The sequence below is a fragment of the Chanodichthys erythropterus genome, chromosome 6 (genome assembly GCF_024489055.1).
Source record: "Chanodichthys erythropterus isolate Z2021 chromosome 6, ASM2448905v1, whole genome shotgun sequence".
NCBI classification, from domain to species: domain Eukaryota; kingdom Metazoa; phylum Chordata; class Actinopteri; order Cypriniformes; family Xenocyprididae; genus Chanodichthys; species Chanodichthys erythropterus.
Genome location: NC_090226.1, coordinates 4,655,554 through 4,675,197, shown reverse-complemented (window position 1 = coordinate 4,675,197; position 19,644 = coordinate 4,655,554). Strand labels below are relative to the sequence as shown.

The 19,644-nt window shown below is 34.5% G+C and overlaps 1 long non-coding RNA gene across 2 annotated transcripts; it reads left to right on the top strand.

Annotated features, from left to right (window-relative positions):
- The first annotated feature begins 7,054 nt into the window (after positions 1-7,054).
- LOC137020975 (uncharacterized) lies at positions 7,055-11,009 on the top strand. 2 transcript variants are annotated; one of them, XR_010895266.1, is made up of 7 exons: positions 7,055-7,075; positions 7,742-7,797; positions 8,030-8,117; positions 8,603-8,667; positions 8,781-8,934; positions 10,014-10,090; positions 10,241-11,009. It is a non-coding gene; the product is annotated as an uncharacterized lncRNA (long non-coding RNA). The 2 variants fall into 2 exon arrangements; XR_010895265.1 differs by lacking the exon at positions 7,055-7,075 and having other exon boundaries at positions 7,087-7,797.
- Positions 11,010-19,644: the final 8,635 nt, after the last annotated feature.

Here is a 19,644-nt window from a genome sequence, read left to right as displayed (position 1 = left end):
GTCCCCCTGAAATCAAGTTTTTTAGCTTATAGTATGAATATGTTAGCCTTAAAGTTATGAATAACCTGGGCTGTGTTTCCCAAAACGATCAACTTAGGCTTATGATGCTTTTGGGGAACGCTACCCTGGTGTGTTCCAAAATAACGTCAAAATTCGCATTTAGGAGATATAAGCATTCTCACTTCCGCTAAAATGGATCACGGAATTTCATGACATCACATCGTCAAATCTTCAGTCCAATCAAATACTCTCTAGAATCTGAAATCCCGCCTCCGTCTACACTCTTACAGATGCTAAGGATGGGCGGTACCACTTATTTTGTTTTCGATACAATACCGATACTTTCAAGGCCAATACCGATACGATACCTCTTATAGATTTTAACATTTATTCAATTATTGAATTACTAAGAGTAAAATGGGTTATAATACCCACTTAACATTATATTTAAAAGGCATTTTAACATTCAATATGTCTTAATTGCAGTTTATGTTTACATATGGTTAAAATGTTTACTTGGTAAACCATGGAAAATCTACAAATAAGCCTACTATATGCCTATGGTCACTGTAGTAATGGTTCATTTTCATAAAGGACTGCCAGTGACGGGCTGTTGCACCCATTAAATGAAACATTTGTATTCTAACAGAACATCAATACCAACTTTTAATGTTCAATTTAAATAAATATAATTGCACAAATTATGTAGGCTACTATTTCATTTTGTTTATTGTGAAATAACTAATAATAATATTATATTTTTCTGTCTTCTGTTAAGCATTGTTCTGGGCTGCGTTTCCCAAATGCATCAATAGTTTCTTACAATACTAAACGCAGCCCTGTTTGAATGTAGTGTCGGCAGTGAACAAACACTCTCTGTGATTGATTGGTTGGTTCTGACTTGCAACATTTGCGTGTTCAGATGAGCCGGAAAATACTTCTACAAATTATTCGCTAACATAGGTTATTTGTCCAATTCAATGCATATTGTATGCATTAAATTTATTGGTAAATAAACAAAATAACTGGTAAAAAAAAAACACCTTATTGTCGATATTTTAATTTGAGTATCGATACTTTCAATACTCAACGTCAGTATCGATATATATCAATATTTCATATCGATCTGCCCATCCCTAACAGACGCGGTCATTTGCTCACTAGTTTCTACATGGTGAATGGCATATAGTGCACTATATAGAGAATAGGAAACGATTCAGACAGTGTAAATACGCTTTCCTTTGACGCAAATGAACGTCAGTACAGACCACAAAAGGTATTATTATAGGGAATTCTGCACAGAATGCTGTATATAAGAGATATAGAGGACATTATGAGGAGAAATGGTTAGAGATTAGAAGGAAACAGAGGTTTTATAGAGTCTAATGGCTCTGGCGAGCTGTAACATAAACAAAACGCTATTGGCTATTTAAAAAAAGAGGCGTGTCTTCCTGTTTCAGTTGAAAACACGTTGAATAATGCTGCATGTTCCAACACTCTTCAGTGGGCCTTTAAATTTACATTATAATTATGTTAATTATTATTGGAAAATAATGTGAATGTTTGGATATTTTACCTCGCATCTTTTTCACAACTCCCATTATTCTCAATGATAGATTGAATTGCAGGAAAACACCCCCAAAAGTACTGCAGTCAAACCTAATACCTCCAGACCATTTGCCCTCATTGTTTGCTTTGTTTTGTTTGTTTGGTTGACATCATTGCTCAGAAATGGTCCTAGTTTGTTGTTGCCTTAAGTTGTTTGTTTACCTGAAACCAAGCTTACATAAATGAATATGTGGTTTGAGAGCTTAGAAAAGAATGTTTTTAGAAAGATTTAAGACCCACAAAGCTGACACTTTACCCTGAAATGTGACCTAACTTGATCATTATTGAAAGAATATTATTGCAAATATAATACTGTATTACTGATTACTGATTTAATAATATTTACCCTTGTTATTTTGATGGAAATTAATGTGAATTACAATGTAGGCTGTTTAATATTCAGTCTCCCGAGTCACATAAATGGAAGGAATAAGGAATTTATCTAACATGTAACTTCAAAGGATTTTAATACACACATCATATGCAGTGACTGTTTATTTCTCCTTATTTCTGTTCCAGGAAAAGGATTTCTTCCTCTTTTTTCCCTAGTCTTTCGCTGCAGACCCTGGAATCCTCTCTGCTCAGCAGTTATTGAAGTGAGGAGAGGGTATGTCTCCATGGCAACCAGGTATGATTCTCATCCTTTTTATTTATTTATTTATTTGCCCATCCATCAGTGTTTGCATTTCTTTAGCATTCTGTAATCTTCCAAAACATCACTGGATGAGGTCCTGAGAAGGAAATCTGCTACTATCGAGGGTCAGTCATCTCATATTGCTTTTGTTTATTTGGATGCATGTCATCTGTTGCCACAGCAACCACTCACTTTTCTCCCTGGAGTGCACACAGAAATCACATCTAAATTCGAAGACAAATGCTGTCGCAAAAAGTAGGACATGGACAAAAAAATGCTTTCACAGACTATCACACCATATGTGTGGGGGCCACATGCATAAACTTGTGTTTGCTCACAGCTCATGGGCAAAGTGCAGTGCAGAGTAGTGCACTAAATCACTAGTTTCTGTTACAGAGGCGTAGAACCTTTGTCAGACCAAAAACTCATTTGATATGATGTAAATTAAATATTAATGTGGGTGAAACTTTCAAAACGTGTCATAACGTCCCTTCACAATCCAAAAAAACAATTGTTTTTTTTTTCTTAAAAAAAAAAAAAAAATCAAGCATGCTTTTGGGCCATTCACTTTTTTATTTTTATTTTTTTGCATTTTGACAAATAAATAATATTTAGGGCTCAACACAACACTAATGATTTTTTCTACTGTTCCATTGGTTGAAATTATTACTCGCCTTGCTATAATTTTCACTGGCCTTACCACAAAAAAAGTAATAAATAAATAAATTAAAATAGTATTTTAAACAATTATATTTAATTATTTTCATTGTTTTTGAACCATTAAAGACAAGCAAAATACAGTGCTTTTCAGGTAGGTCTAACAGTAGTTTTCAGGTAGCCTAGAGAAATTGAATAAAGTAATCCAATGTAAAATAACAGTGCATATTCTCCATTGTTTAAATTAACTATAGATTAATCCTTATTATGCCCCTTTTTCAAGATGTAATATAAGTCTCTGGGGTCCCCAGAAGGTGTCTGTGAAGTTTCAGCTCAAAATCCCCCACAGATCATTTATTATAGCTTGTCAAATTTGCCCCTATTTGGGTGTGAGCAAAATCATGTTTTTGTGTGTGTCCCTTTAAATGCAAATGAGCTGCTGCTCCTGGCCCCCTTTTCAGAAGAGGGCGGAGCTTTAACAGCTCAACAACAACAAAGCTGGAGAATCTCACGCAGCCAAAATAAGGATTGACAGTAACAAAGTTCAGCCTTACATTGTTCAAACCGGAGTCGACACTGATGGAGAGACTCAGGAAGAAGTTACAACTTTTAGAATGAAGCTGGACGTTTCTGAATGGTTAGTGGATAAATTTATGTAGTTGCTGTGGAGTTGATTCAACTCATCCACTAGCATGTGCCGTCATGTTCATCTTTTGTGTAAATCCAGTGTTGAATTGACCCTCGTTTGTGAAGCAGTCCGGCGTAAAATGACGGCATGTCAACAACACTCCACTACAACAACTCTTCCTCTTCTCTAAAGCAGCCCAACATGGTCTCAATTTTGGGCTTAGTGATGTCACACACCCAGGAAGAAGCTTGTTGTAGTCCCTACCAGCCATTTGTTGTAGTCCTTAAAAAGCGAATTCTGTAAAAGAAAATATCTCTCTTTGCATTGAACTTTGAGCGTCGTACTTTGCAGATGTTGTTTATGCTCAAACAACAACATTACACACTAACTACAGCTAAAAAAGTGAAATCATAATCAAAAGCTATTCAGTCAAGATTTTTTTTATTTGTCCTTTGTTGTTTGATTAACATTAAAACACAGACTAAACTATAACTGAAACTATATAAACTAAAATAACTAGCTTCCACCAGACGACTGTACTCATACTGTGCAAGTCAACTCTGGTCAAATGAGTAATCCCTGAAGCGATGAGTAATCCCTGACGCTGGATGTAGGAGTATCGTAAGCTTAGATGGCTTTTGCGGTTTAAACAAATAGGGCTGAGCAACAAACTCAAGCTCCTCTTCTTTTATATCGAAATCCTCCCACATTTCTCTTTAAAATTTCTCATTTTAGACTTCTAATTCATGAACGGTGCTTTATTTGCTCTGCTATTCTGCGTTCGTAAATCTATGCATATGACCATTATTATAGTTAATAAAGTTTTAAATATGGATATTTTTCTTACAAAAACCAATCGCTTCGCTTCAGAAGGCCTTTATTAACCCTTTGGAGCTGGATTATATTTGGATGGATGCAATTTTGGAGGGCTTCAGAATAGCCCCCCTTTCAATACCATTATAAAACTTGGAAAAGCCAGGATATTTTTTTTTTAAATATATCTCCGATTGTTAGTCTGAAAGAAGATAGTCATATATACCTTGGATGGCTTAAAGGTGAGAAAATTATGGGATATTTTCATTTTTGGGTGAACTAACCCTTTAAGACCAAATGAACGGATCAAATATAGCTACACATGTATTTTATTATCTCAACTGTTTACATTGGGTGCATCTCAATCAGCTCCCTAGTTTCCCTAGGCCGTGAATCAGTATATCGTGTACAAGAATTCAGCCACTGGTAAAGGACCTACATATTGGACACTAATGACCCCATTTCCTTTGACATGACAACGTCTTCACAGTACAACACCACTACTGGTATTTATGAACAACAGCAGAACTGATATCTTTTTGAAATTGTTTTTAACGTTACCTAAAGTACATTATGAAAAATACTTTGCTTGTTACATATACATGCAACATTTCAGCCGTAAATAAATTATAAATGTTAGATAGATTATGTTCATTAACTTTCTAGCGATGTATGTTTATGCTGAAATGTAATTAAATAATGGTTTGTATTTTAAAAAACATCTATTCTGTGTCATTATGTGTAGGAAGTTACACTTCCATGCTTTATGTTTCACACTTCAGATTTTTAATGTTTTTAAAAGAAGTTTCGTCTGCTCACCAAGGCTACATTTATTTAATTAAAAATAGAGTAAAAAACAGTAATATTGTGAAATATTATTACAATTTAAAATAACTGTGTACTATTTAAACATATTTGACAAAGTAATTTATTCCTGTGATGCAAAGCTGAATTTTCAGCATCGTTACTCCAGTCTTCAGTGTCACATGATCCTTCAGAAATCATTCTAATATGCTGATTTGCTGCTCAATAAACATTTATGATTATTTTCAATGTTGAAAACAGTTGTGTACTTTTTTTTTCAGGATTCCTTGATGAATAGAAAGTTCAAAAGAACAGCATTTATCTGAAATACAAAGCTTCTGTAGCATTATACACTACTGTTCAAAAGTTTGGGGTCAGTAAGAATTTTTATTTTAATTTTTTTGAAAATAAATTAAAAAAATTAATACTTTTATTCAGCATGGATGCATTAAATCAATCAAAAGTGGCAGTAAAGACATTTATAATGTTACAAAAGATTAATTTCAGATAAACACTTTCTAGTGTTTATCTAGTGTTTAGAACTTTCTATTCATCAAATAATCCTAAATATTTTGTACAATTGTACACATTAAATGTTTCTTGAGCAGCAGATCAGCATATTAGAATGATTTCTGAAGGATCATGTGACACTGAAGACTGGAGTGATGATGCTGAAAATTCAGCTTTGCCATCATAGGAATAAATTACTTTGTGAAATATATTCAAATAGAAAACAGTTATTTTAAATTGTAATAATATTTCACAATATTACAGTTTTTAATGTATTTTTAATTAAATAAATGTAGCCTTGGTGAGCAGACAAAACTTCTTTTAAAAACATTACAAATCTTAGTGGTTCCAAACTTTTGGACTGTACTGTGTATATATATATATATATATATATATATATATATATATATATATATATATATATATATATATATATATATATATAAAGGTGAAAAACAGTATGTTGAAAGTAAAACAGTAGTATCAAAAGAAGTATGTCTGAATTCACAATGCTCACAAAAGAGTAGACAAAAAGTACCTGGATGACCTACTTCCAGTGAGATTCTGAAGTGTGCATATGATGGACACTTTACTATCCCATGAGGTAATGGGAGAGGATTTGTGAATGGAGGTGATGCTGGTGATATTGACATGGCGAATGTAGTAAATTCGGATTACATTCATACTACACACATTCATTCTATACTTTCTAGCAGTCATAAAGGATTTTGCTATTGAGACGGCCCTTAAAATGGCCGATTCCCTGATCAGCGCCCTGACTACTGAACTATAGGGAGCTGATTGAGACGCACCCTTTCACTTAAGACTGATGCTACACTCTAAAAAAAAATGGTTCTTCAGCGGTTCTTTGGGGTGGTTAAGGTGCTATATAGCACCGCTACCTTATAAAGAACCAGTAAAGCACCTGTATGGTTCTTCAGCGGTTCTTCAGTGGTTCTTCAGCGGTTCCTTGCTGTGGTTAAGGTGCTATATAGCACCACTGCCATACAAAGAACCTGTTAAGCCTCTGTATAGTTCTTTAAAGGTTCTCTAACTCTCTTATTCTCTTAGTTTAGTTGGGGAAAGGATTAAAAACAACATTAAATTACAGTGTATTTTCTAAACATAACCTGGTTCTCAACCTTTTTCTCCCCAAGCCCCTCTACACTGTTAGTGAATATGGGTGTAAGTTGGATTGCTATAACTATTTGAGTCTGATTACTTCCTCTTTCTGCGAATTGCTCTCAATATTATAGTAGGCTACACTCAACTGCTCAAATATCTCACTTTCAGCCAAAGGATAATTTCTCTTTAAGGACCCCGTGACAGACGGTTTTTCTTTCTGACGTCATGACTCACGAGACTTTCTGGAGTTTTCTGCTCGGCCGCCATTTTCTTTCCCTGGACTCGGATGAAATAAGGTAGGTTGGAAATGTTTTAATTAATATACTCGAAAATGCAAAGGTTGAACATGTGTTTTAGCGGTTTAGAGTTAATTAGCGTTGTTTGTGAACATGAATACTAACGAAATCGTAACTAACCGAATTTTTGAATTTTAGCGGCCTGCAGTAACGTTATAAAGGTTAGCGCTAATTGAATATTTCTATTCTATACAAGATGTTGCATTACTCGTTTTATTCTATAGAAATGTATTGTTGTAGTGTTTGGACCATGTAAATATGTCTCTAAATAATTTTTAAAAGAAACGTCTCCTTTACCGTGTAAGCAGCGCGTGCTATTTGAAATGATGCGGGCAGGAAGTGCGTGGGGAGCGGGAGAGACGCTCGAGTCGAGGCTGAGGGGATCCTCGCATTACAATTATTGAGTTTAGGTTTTTAAAGTAATGTTTGTCAGTTCTTTTATTTGTCTTTTTCACGTTAGCTCTGATTTGTTCGACCAAAATGACGAAGAAAGTGTGTGAGTAAAGACATATTTAAGGCTTAACGTTACTTCATTTGACTAGCGCGAGGTGTTTTTTTTAGTAGAATGAAATGGCTGAGTATTTACACTACTAATTAATTACTTGTACTGCAGCAAACAATTTTTTTTTTTCCATTTATAAACACTGATTCCCCTCCCCCTTTTAGGATCTAAAGCTCCTCAATGTTTGACGACTAAGGACACTTTGCAATAACTTTACATGGTAAGTAATTTCTATAAAAACGGCTATAATTGTTAATAGATAATATGAATTACCAATGTTGGACATGTTTGAATAAAATCCATCTAATGTGGTCTATTGACTTGAATGTCATCCTCATTAACAAACTTTAGACTAAGAATTATCCATTCCAAAACATTCATCAACTCCCTCTTATGCCATCTCATGCGACTTTTTTTCTTGTTTTGTATTAATTTTTTTTTTTTTTTGACAGTAGCCATTGACATTAAATTAATCACAGTTCCAGCTAAAAATCTTTACTGTTCTACTGAAGAAAAAAAGTCAACTTGGATGGCCTGATGGTAAGTAAATTAACAGCTAGCTTTCATTTTTCGTGAAATATCCCTTTAATCAAGAATGATTAAATATATTAGGGTGTAAAGCTAATTTATTAATTGATGCATGTCTTATTTTCAGACTTATAATTATATATTATAAATTCATAATTTTAAATGAAACCAATGACTGATTCAGATGCATTTCAGATGCAAATCTGTAGTATTTTAGCACTGACGAAGGCCTGTGTGCTGAAACGCATTGGAAAAATAAAGAATTGATTTTTTTTTTTTTAGCTCCTTTTTTATTTATTTATTTGATCCCTCAATGCCACAAGTGTTGCTGGTATTGTCCATAAATATATTAATTGCAAATTTGGCCAGTCATTAATATGAATTATTTTCTTTTTCTTGTCCTTTGCTATTGCATATCTGCAAAAATTTGATTTCCTATTACAGATTATTGTGCTTTTTTTTAATTAAGAAAATTAATCACAATTGCTTTATCACAGGCTGAAAACATTCACCTGAGAGAAAGTCCTGAAGACCTCATCAAGGAGTACTTTCTGAGTTGAACGTAAGAATATTCTATTTTGGTTTATTTTCAGAAAAATAAGTCTAAATTTGTGTATTTTGTAGTTATGCTAGCAAAAGGTGACCGAATTTGTTTTTTTTTATGTTTACTATTAGGATAACCAGACAGATGATTGAGGAGCAGCTTACCATGGCAATGTTCATTATTTGGAAGGAGGGGGAGAACTTCATGAACCATCTGCTGACATTGAGGGAGTTAAAGTTTTGAATCAACTTACTTCAGTTACATCAGCTTGTGCCCTGCTTCTAGGTATGACATACATCATCAACCTGGCTTGTCCGAAACCCCTTTGATTTACTTTGTATGTATATGTAAGAGCTGCACAATTTATCGTAGAAAGGTCGCAATCTCGATTCAAACACCCACGCGATCCTACTTTATTAATGACAATGATTCGCCTGCGTCTGTTAAACCTTTGACAAAAATCCTACCGGAACATTCGGTGTTCATGCTGCCACTGATCCAGAAACAGCAGTTTTGAACCACACTGTAGTTATTCAAGGATTTGGTTATTTGATTTTTCACAAATATTAAAATTATCACATAAGTAATAAGACAAAAGTTTACAGTTAGGATATAAACACTGGACATCAGATAGCGATCAAAATAGAGAAAATCGAAACTAACATGGTGCTTCAAATAACTGTTGTATATAAATTATCTTGTTAAGCCACTAGGTGGCAACCAGTGACATTGTCATTGAATCATTCATTCAATAGATTGGATAAGGTTAAACCCTGATTCATCCAGTAGTGAAACAAGTATTTATTAATGAGCCATTAATATATTTAAAACCATTTTTTAAAAATAATTCATTCAAATTAAACATTTTCCGGCAATTAGAGTCCAGCTATTAATATTTTGCTAGAACTAGTAAAATAAATGTTATTTTTAGTTGTCTATTTAGAATCGTGGGAGAATTGCGATCTCTATTTGAAACCAAAAAATCATGATTCTCATTTCATCCAGAATCCTGCAGCTCTAGTGTATGTCTCGTACAAATGTGAAGTTGTATGAATATCCAGTTGTGTTGTTTGAGAATTGCTTTGATTTGTGCAAGGGTAATCACCTTTAAAGGATTAGTTTACCCAAAAATAAAATTCTGTCATTAATTACTCACCCTCATCATTGGAGGAACAGAAACCTCTCAGACTTCATCAAAAAGATCTTAATTTGTTTTGAGTTCAGAAAAAGCATACGCATAAAATACGAAGTATACTTTGGGCTTTACACACAGTAATGAATGTTTAAAAAGCAAAAAAAAAAAAAGTATTGGGTAAAAGCATCCCCATTGTTATGTTAACCTAATGATGTTATTTTGTTTAAAGGCCTACAGTTGGAAGCAGCTGTTCTCCTCTTGCCTGCACTGTTCAAGGTGGACCTGGGGTTGCTGTTTGACATTGAGGTGAGCCATGAACAGTTGACTACAGTGTGTGAAGCACAATCTAATCAAAGCACGACACTTATTGCACATTTTGTTATAATTTAGCTTATAAGGTTTGCCTTTCAAATAAATATGTGAAGATGGTTAATGCTATTATCCCCTCTTCTCCAGGGCCATGCTCAGACCAGCCCTCCTGTCATCCCAACACCTAAGATAGTGCCTAAAGCCTGCGGGAGGATCATCTCATGCAGTATGACCACATTTTGTTCACGTTGGATGGCCAGTTAATCACAGAGTAGAGTGAGGACATCTTGATGGCACTGGGCCTCCTCCTATGTGTATATTTTGCGTTTGGAATCGAATCCAATCCAGTGCCCTAAAGGACTGAAAAAGACACTGACCTTTTTGAAGTATGTTGTTTTGAAATTGAAGGATGCAGTCGGACTTCCTGTCACTGTAAAATGAGTGTACAACTCAATCTGTGAGTAGAGTTTTGGAGTCAATACTCTCTCTTGCTCCCTTTCTTATGGTTTAAGTTCCAGTTTCTATATTTTTTTTGAAATCCCGAAGGACAAAAAAGAAACTGCAGGACTTCAGAGCATAACTCAGTATGTAAAAACAGGACTATTGTCTTCAAAAATGTACATATTTCAAGCTTGTTGCATTATTTTGTATGTGTATAAAAGGGGAGTATAATGTGAGTTTATTAAAGAAATAAATTAAAAGGTTTTGAAAGTGTAATGTATTTTGTTTTTCAGTAAGCATTTAGTACATGATTTTGAATCTTTGAAGTCATGATTTGGTAAGAAATTATTAATTATCGTTCATAAAAGTGTAATTTAGAAGCATATTGACTCATCTACAGTAGTACCTGGCATGATAACGGGCCCTGCTAGCTCAAAAAACAATATATGGCACCTCTAATTTGACAAATGTGCTAGAAAACTTTAAGAATAGGTGCTATATAGCACCAGAAAAGGTTCCCCTATCATAACGAGCCAAAGAACCACTGCTGGTACTATATGGCACCTCTTATGGTTCTATATAGCACCATACGACAAGGTGCCATATAGCACCTTTAAAGATAGGTGCTATATAGCACCAAAAAAGGTTCCGCTATGATTACGAGCCAAAGAACCATTTTTGGTGCTATATAGCACCATTTTTCTTTAGAGTGTAGAGACTGTGGTTTTTAGCCTCCTTGTTAGAGTCCCCGACTCCCATGCCGGCAGACCCGGGTTCGAGTCCCATTTTGAGTGTGTGGTTCAAACGGGAGGGGTTACCTCAATGGCAAAAAGTGTCCCAGTCAACCTGAATTCACCCTAATTTTGACAGAATTTTTCCATTCCAGTGCAAGAAGATGTGAAAGAACTCAAGTCAGTATTCACTCGCTGTCTGAGAGGCGGCTTTCTGAGCACGAGCTTCAGATGTGTGCGCACACTAAACTTCTCACACACATTCAAGTACCGAAATGTGTTCTCTTTTGCGTCTTCTTGTGCATGGATATTCAAATTGACAAACACATGCAAATTATAAACTTTCGTGACAATGCAGCAATGGCCTGTCAACTGTCCAGAATGTCGTTCACATTGACACAGGGACGTCTGGCAGTCCTAATTGTCCAGCCCTGTTAAATAAAAGACTGAAAGAAAATAATAATTTAAAAAATGTAATGTAAAATGTCTAGACAGAAGATAATGTGCATGGAAATAATGTCAAAATGCATGTTTTTTTTTCTGTAACACTTTACAATAAGGTTTAATTTTTTAAACAATAGTTAACTAACATTAGTTAACTAACAATGAACAAAAATAGTTAACTAACAATGAAAAATACTTCTAACATTTATTAATCTTAGTCTTAACATTTACTAGTACATTTTTAAGTTCAAAAGTTGTATTTGTTAACATTAATGCACTGAACTAACATGAACATTTTTATTAGCATTAAAGGTTATATTAAATTTAAAATATTTTGTTTATTGTTAGTTCATATTAGTTAATGCATTAGCTAATGTTAACAAATAAGATCTTAAAATTTACCATTTTTCTTTTGATTCTAGGGTGAAATGTAACCTGGACTTACTGAGATTTATCCAGGTAGGATTCATATAGATTTTGCTCTAATGCTTTTAATCTGAAACAAGTTTTTACTTCCTGAGAATTTTTTTTGGTAACACTTCACAAAGGCTTTATGTGTAAAGAATTATAAAGGTATTCATAATGTACATTATAATGCATTACAATATTTGCACATTTTGCAAACTTCTTGTTACATCTGAAATTGGTAGTTTGTCATGTTTTTTAATGCATTATACTTTTTAAATATGTGTTCAATGAATAGATAAGTATTATAATTGTGGTTACAGTTATTCATAGAAAATACTTTTTTAATGCATTTATATAAAGGCTGTTACCAAAATAAATGTTAGCCTCTCCATTTTATTTTTCTCGAACTCTCCCGTTGCAATGCTAAAAAAGGGACAGAAGAGGGCAGTATGGCACTGCTATGACATGATTTGTGTAGACATTTTAATTCAGTTTTTTTACTGAGATGGATCTTTAAATAATAGAGCTGTTATGTAATATGAATATTTCTGTGTGTGCTTCAAGGAGGTTCATGTGCAAAACCATTGTGATTATATTAAGACTGTCTGACTGTAATTTCTACAGGCTCTGTACAGAGTTATCAGCATCACCTGACTACAAAAAGTATTTGAGCTCTTAAGCCAAGCTTAAAAATGTCTCAGCACAAAAATATGAAATCAAGAGGCATTTATTTTAAAGAAAGACAGCACAAGCACTCTTTTCAAGCAAGCTTTTCAGAGGGTTCTATATCTAATGCAATGACATTCATGCTTTTTAAATTGTAAATGTACATTTTTGGAGCCACTGTATAGGTGTGAATATTATACAACTTTAAAAGGTTATTTTAACCTTTTAGTGTATTTATGCCATGTGTTAGTTTATTAATGTCATTTGTAAGTGCATATTACAGTTCTTTACCACTTGAGACAGAATCTCATTTTATGAAATACAGACACCAAGGTTTCTCTATATTATGTACTGAAGATGTCTAAATTGTCCTTTAGCTCTCCTTTTAGCTGTTATAGGTCGATGGAATACCTCTGGATCTACTACGTATGTCTGGTAAAGGATGGGAAACAAATTTCAATCTAAAGTATTCAGATAGAAATTTGTTGCTCATTCTCAATGGGAAAGTGCCCAAGCATCATCGCTCGGTGAGATTGCCTGGTTACATTGCTCAAAAAGTTCCCCCATGTATCATCACCTTGAAGGTGAGCTAGAACCAGTTTTAACAAGATGTAATATAAGTCTAAGGTGTCCCCTGAAAGTGTCTGTGAAGTTTCAGCTCAAAATACCCGATACATTTTTTTTTTTATTAATTTTTTTTTACTGTCTATTTTGAGCCATAATTATATATGCACCGATTCAGCGCGTGGCCCCTTTAAATCTCGTGCTCCCCGCCCCCGAGCTCTCGACTGCCTTTACCAGCATAAACAAAGTTCACACAGCTGATATAACCCTCAAAATGGATCTTTACAAGATGTTCGTCATTCATGCTGCATGCATGCATCGGATCATGTGAGTATAGTATTTATTTTGATGTTTACATTTGATTCTGAATGAGTTTGATGGTGCTCCGTGGCTAAAGCTAACATTACACACTGTTGGAGAGATTTATAAAGAATGAAGTTGTGTTTATGAATTATACAGACTGCAAGTGTTTAATAATGAAAATAACGACGGCTCTCTTGTCTCCGTGAATACGGTAAGAAACGATGGTAACTTTAACCACATTTAACAGTACATTAGCAACATGCTAACAAAACATTTAGAAAGACAATTTACGTATATCACTAAAAATATCATGATATCATGGATCATGTCAGTTATTATTGCTCCATCTGCCATTTTTCGCTTTTGTTCTTGCTTGCTTACCTAGTCTGATGATTCAGCTGTGCACATCCAGATGTTTTGCCCTTGTCTAATGCCTTGAACATGGGCTGGCATATGCAAATATTGGGGGCGTACATATTAATGATCCCGCCTGTTACGTAACAATCGGTGTTATGTTGACATTCAGCCTTTTTTCTGAGGTCGTTTAAACAAATGAGATTTACACAAGGAGGAGGAAACAATGGAGTTTGAGACTCACTGTATGTCATTTCCATGTACTGAACTCTTGTTATTCAACTATGCTGAGGTAAATTAAATTTTTCATTCAATGGCACCTTTAAGATTGGCTAGACCAGCCTCAAACTTTCCTTGAACAGCTTGAAAATCTCTCTCTGTTCATGAGTCTGCATGACTCTTCTATATTGTGACGTATATCCGAGTGAAACGGCTTCTCAAACAAGAAAAAATGTAGGGCGGGACTTGATTTTGTCCATGCACAATTGATTGGATTGATTGGTTGATTTCATGTGAGTGACATGTTGTCTTTCCCTCAGTCAGTGTTGCCAAGTCCACTTTCTTTCCACAGAATTGCGCTGCTTTTGCACTGTTGCTGCAGGTTTTTTTTTTTTTTTTTTTTACCCCTGGAATGCGATTGGGGTAGTTTTGGCCATGATTGGGCTTGATTTAAATGGCAATTGGGGTTGTTTTGTTATGCAAACCTGGCAACCCTAACATAATCAGAGAAGAGATTGGAAGAGGAAGGGGAAGTTATTTTGATTAAAGATTACAAGGGCACGTGAATTAAAAAAAGAGATGTGCATGGATAAATAATTTATAATAAATACTGCAATTTCCCATTAAAAAAAAAAAAATTATGCTGATTTCATGGTGACTTTAAAGATGCTGATGGCGTCAGGTTGCTTGGCAGGTGAAGGTTCGGGCACAGGTTACATTTGAAAGAGCAGAAACTTTGAAAGACTTCTCTCGCCACAGAGCCGTCCAGCATCTCTGTCCTGAACGTGTAGGAATCCAGATGCAGCTGTGTCCCATCGCTGAACCTCTGATAGCACACTTCACTTAGTGCTGTGGGGAGTTTATTCAAATAGATCTCAACTCCCCGCAGCCCGCTTTACACACAAACACGCAGGCGAGAACCCAGCCTGGGGATTTTGAATTTTAAGGCATACTTATTTACAATTGCAGGCAGACTATTCTTGGACAAGAGCCCTGCAGAAAAAGGAGACTCGCAGCGAGAAAACGGGGGAAAAAATAATGATGTCTTTTTTATTGAAGCATGCCAAATTAAAGAATCAAATAAATTGTTACTCGTTATATATCTAAATGATGGATTGCTCTTAAAGGGTTAGTTCATCCAAAAAATGAAAAAAATTGTCATCAATTACTCACACTTGTGTCGTTCCAAACCTGTAAGACTTTTGTTCATCTTTATAACACGAAGATATTTGAATGAAATCTGCAAGCTTTCTGTTCCTCCAGACAGCTGACACTTCAAAAAAAAAAAAAAAAAAGCTTCATAAAGAGATAATCTATTTGAATTGAGTGGTTTAGTCCAAATTTTCTGAAGAGACACAATCACATAAATGATGAACAGATTTAATTTAGGCTTTTATTTACATAGAAAATAAACACATTTTAAAATGTTTCAAATGTCATTTCCACCCAATCTCAAATTATAACGCCGTTTTATATATATATAGCCCAGAGATACTTAATTTCTCACACTAAGTCACTGAACATAATTTTGGAATGTTTACCTTAAATTGCTAATTGCAAGAAGTCCCAAACAGGAACCATTTTTCTCTGACTTGTTTCTGTTTTGCTTTAATCCTGAAAATAATTAGTTTCCATGATCCATTTACTAACATTTTATAGATAGCAGCATTGAGTTTTAATCGGCAGTAAACTCCAGATGGCTTGCAGTAGGACTTTGAAAGCAACAAGATGGAATGGCTGAAAAATTAGGGGCCACAGAGATTCAACACCCCGCAAAGCAACTTATTTAAATTAGAACAAAGGCGTTCCAGGATGAAACATTCTTCTCAGCCAGAAGGCATTTTAATGCTAGAATATATTCAATGCTAATGCCTTTGAAACTTCCAAGAGAGCCATTTTAAAGAATTCTTAAGCTGTATTGAAGGGTTTAAAAACTTCCACACAGCTAGATAAAATCTTTAAATTATTAAATCTTTAGAATGTTCATTTCTAACAGTCAACTGAAAAAAAGAAAAGAAAAAAAAGGCTTATATAGGCCCGCTGTTGCTAAAAAAGGATTCCATTAAGTCTGTACAATTGGAGAAAAAAATAAATCTTAAAGGTCCTGATATCAGTATAGACTCAAAGACATTCTCAACAAAACTCTTTTCTGGTGAAGTTGGTCGGCTAAGGTAATCTTGGTGGTTAAGGAAGTTAGAGGAATGTTCAATACAAATGTGTAGTAATGCGCTTTCAATGGTTTATGGGGAAATGCGTTTCACTGATGAAATGCATTTTCACAAAATTATTTGGTATGGGGAACACATATTCACTATTAACTATGACTTTTGCCTGAAAGAACTCTTAATTTCCTGCTTATTAATAGTTAGTAGGGTTGTTGTAGCGTTTAAGTTCAGATATGGGTCAGGATTAAGGGATGTTGAATAAGGTCATGCAGAATAAGGCATTAATATGTGCTTTATAAGTACTTATAAACAGTCAATATGCAAGCTAATAAAAAACTAATTAAAAGTGAGAATTTGTTTTCTGAAAAATGTATCACAATTAGGTGAATTTTTGCTTAAAAAATAAAATAAATATATGTCAACAGACAAAATTTTGTTTTTCCTTTGATTAAAGTTTATTTTTCTGAAGATTTTTTTCAGAGAATAAGACATAATATCAAGTCTTATTTTTTCTCAAGTAAAGGTTTTTTTTTTTTTTTTTTTTTGCAGTGCACATAAGACTAGTTTATAAAATCACTTAATGATCTAGTCCAATGTTATATCCATTATTTCTCCTGGCATGATCATGCAAAGCCTGTAAAACAGAAGGTTATCTGCTTTGAATAGTAGTGTCACCACTAAAATTTTTGTGTGTGTGTGTGTGTGTATATATATATATATATATATATATATATATATATATATATATATATATATATATATATATATAATATACAATCAAACCAAAAATTATTCAGACATTTTTGATATTTTTGGTATATTTTGACTAGTGGGTGCAGGACACTAGTTTATTTACGTAAGTGAGGATATTAAAATAAAGTAAACTGTGACATATTATACCCAAAAATTCTTCATACAGTGCACTACCAGTAAAATTGATAACAACTTTGACCTGACCATGTTTTGCTTAAGTGTTATCTGACATAATTAAGATAATTTTTTTCTGACACAGTTTAACTCTGAGATCTTGTTATATTTTATTACGTTTTTTTTTTAAACTATAGTGAAAAAAACTGAATTATTGAAAGGTGCCGTAGAACGTGTTTACAAAAGATGTAATATACGTCTAAGGTGTCCCCTGAATGTGTCTGTGAAGTTTCAGCTCAAAATACCCTATAGATTTATATTTTAAATATTTTTTTAACTGCCTATTTTGGGGCATTATTAAATATGCGCCGATTCAGGCTGCGGCCCCTTTAAATTCTCGTGCTCCCCGCCCCCGGAGCTCGCGCTTAACATTAACAGCAATATAACCCTTAAAATGGATCTTTACAAAGTGTTCGTCATGCAGCATGTCTAATCACGAAAGTATAGAATTCATTTGGATGTTTACATTTGATTCTGAATGAGTTTGATGGTGCTCCGTGGCTAAAGCTAACATTACACACTGTTGGAGAGATTTATAAAGAATGAAGTTGTGTTTATGAATTATACAGACTGCAAGTGTTTAATAATGAAAATAATGACAGTCTTGTCTCTGTGATTACAGTAAGAAATGATGGTAACTTTAACCACATTTAACAGTACATTAGCAACATGCTAACAAAACATTTATAAAGACAATTTACAAATATCACTAAAAATATCATGTTATCATGGATCATGTCAGTTATTATTGCTCCATCTGCCATTTTTCGCTATTGTTGTTGCTTGCTTACCTAGTCTGATGATTCAGCTGTGCACAGATCCAGACGTTAATACTGGCTGCCCTTGTGTAATGCCTTGAACATGGGCTGGCATATGCAAATATTGGGGTCGTACATATTAATGAATCAGACTGTTACGTAACAGTCAGTGTTATGTTGAGATTCGCCTGTTCTTCGGAGGTCTTTTAAATAAATGAGATTTAAGAAGGAGGAATCAATGGTGTTTGTGACTCACTGTATGTCATTTCCATGTACTGAACTCTTGTTCAACTATGCCGAGGTAAATTCAATTTTTAATTCTAAGGCACCTTGAATGAAATGTTCAAGGTGTCTGAATAAATTTTGGTTTGACTGTATGTATGTATATGTATATATATATATATATATATATATATATATATATATATATATATATATATATATATATATGCTCCATATTTCTAGGCAGCTGCTTATTGGCCAAAGTCTGTATATTGAAAAAAAATAGGTGCAGTAACAATTTTTGCTCAGAAACTGCAGGTAACATTGAATTAAACATGCAATTAACTGAAATAGTATTTTCTTCTAAAACATACTTTAATAATCTTTAATAATCTTTTTTGTACAGTGTATGATATGGCTTAGGTCCCTACGGGGTTTTTTTACAGCAGTTTTATCATCTGCCTGATCACTCCATAAGCAATACATAAGCATGCAAGATGCAGTTTAATAGAGCTAAATCCTCATCAAATAGATCCCATATCATAAAGCTGTCTGGTTGAAATGCATTTCAAGGGCCCTCAATCTACATAATGTAAGTCAGTTGATTTTAAGCCGTTTGCCTTGGCAAAGCAAATGAGCGGCAGCTCTCTCCATATGTTTGTGCGAGTAAACAGAGATGCTGAATTGTGTCATAACTGTTTGTCTCTATAGACATCAGCCACCTGTTGGGGAAATCTGCTTTATGTTCTCGAATCCAAATGATAATACGACATGTCAGGTTGTGTCAGCTGCCACCAACCTGCCAGGACGTCAGAGGTGCATGTTTGCATGTGCGTGTGTGAGTGAAGCGTGTCATCTGTTCTCAGCAGGTCCGAGACATTCATAACCTATCGTGGTGCTTGTGTGATGCATTACATATGACCTGGTGATAAAAATTTTAAAAAGTGGCTCATTTTTTTCTCCTCCTCAGTGGCGCACACTCGTCGAAAAGCTGTCATCTCTTCTGGAGTCTGCAGAGAAGGATCAAAGCGGGAACAGGCAGCCAGCGAGAGAGGGAAGGAGAGAGAGTTTGGGGTGAACCAGAGGACGCAGCCTCTCCAGTTAAACAGGGTAACCCAGTTGCTGCCAGATTGAAGGAAATCTGCTTCTCTGTAAACAGATTCAATTAAGACATCAAACTTCAAACCATACGATGAAAAAGAATGCCGATGAAGAAAAAGACGGGTACGGGGTCGAACTGCGTGCCTCTGCTGCTTTTCTCTGATTTAGAAACAGACTTCTTTTGATTAAATAATCATCGCTTCATAGAAATGCTAGTTGCAGACCAGACACGCGCATAGACACAGCTG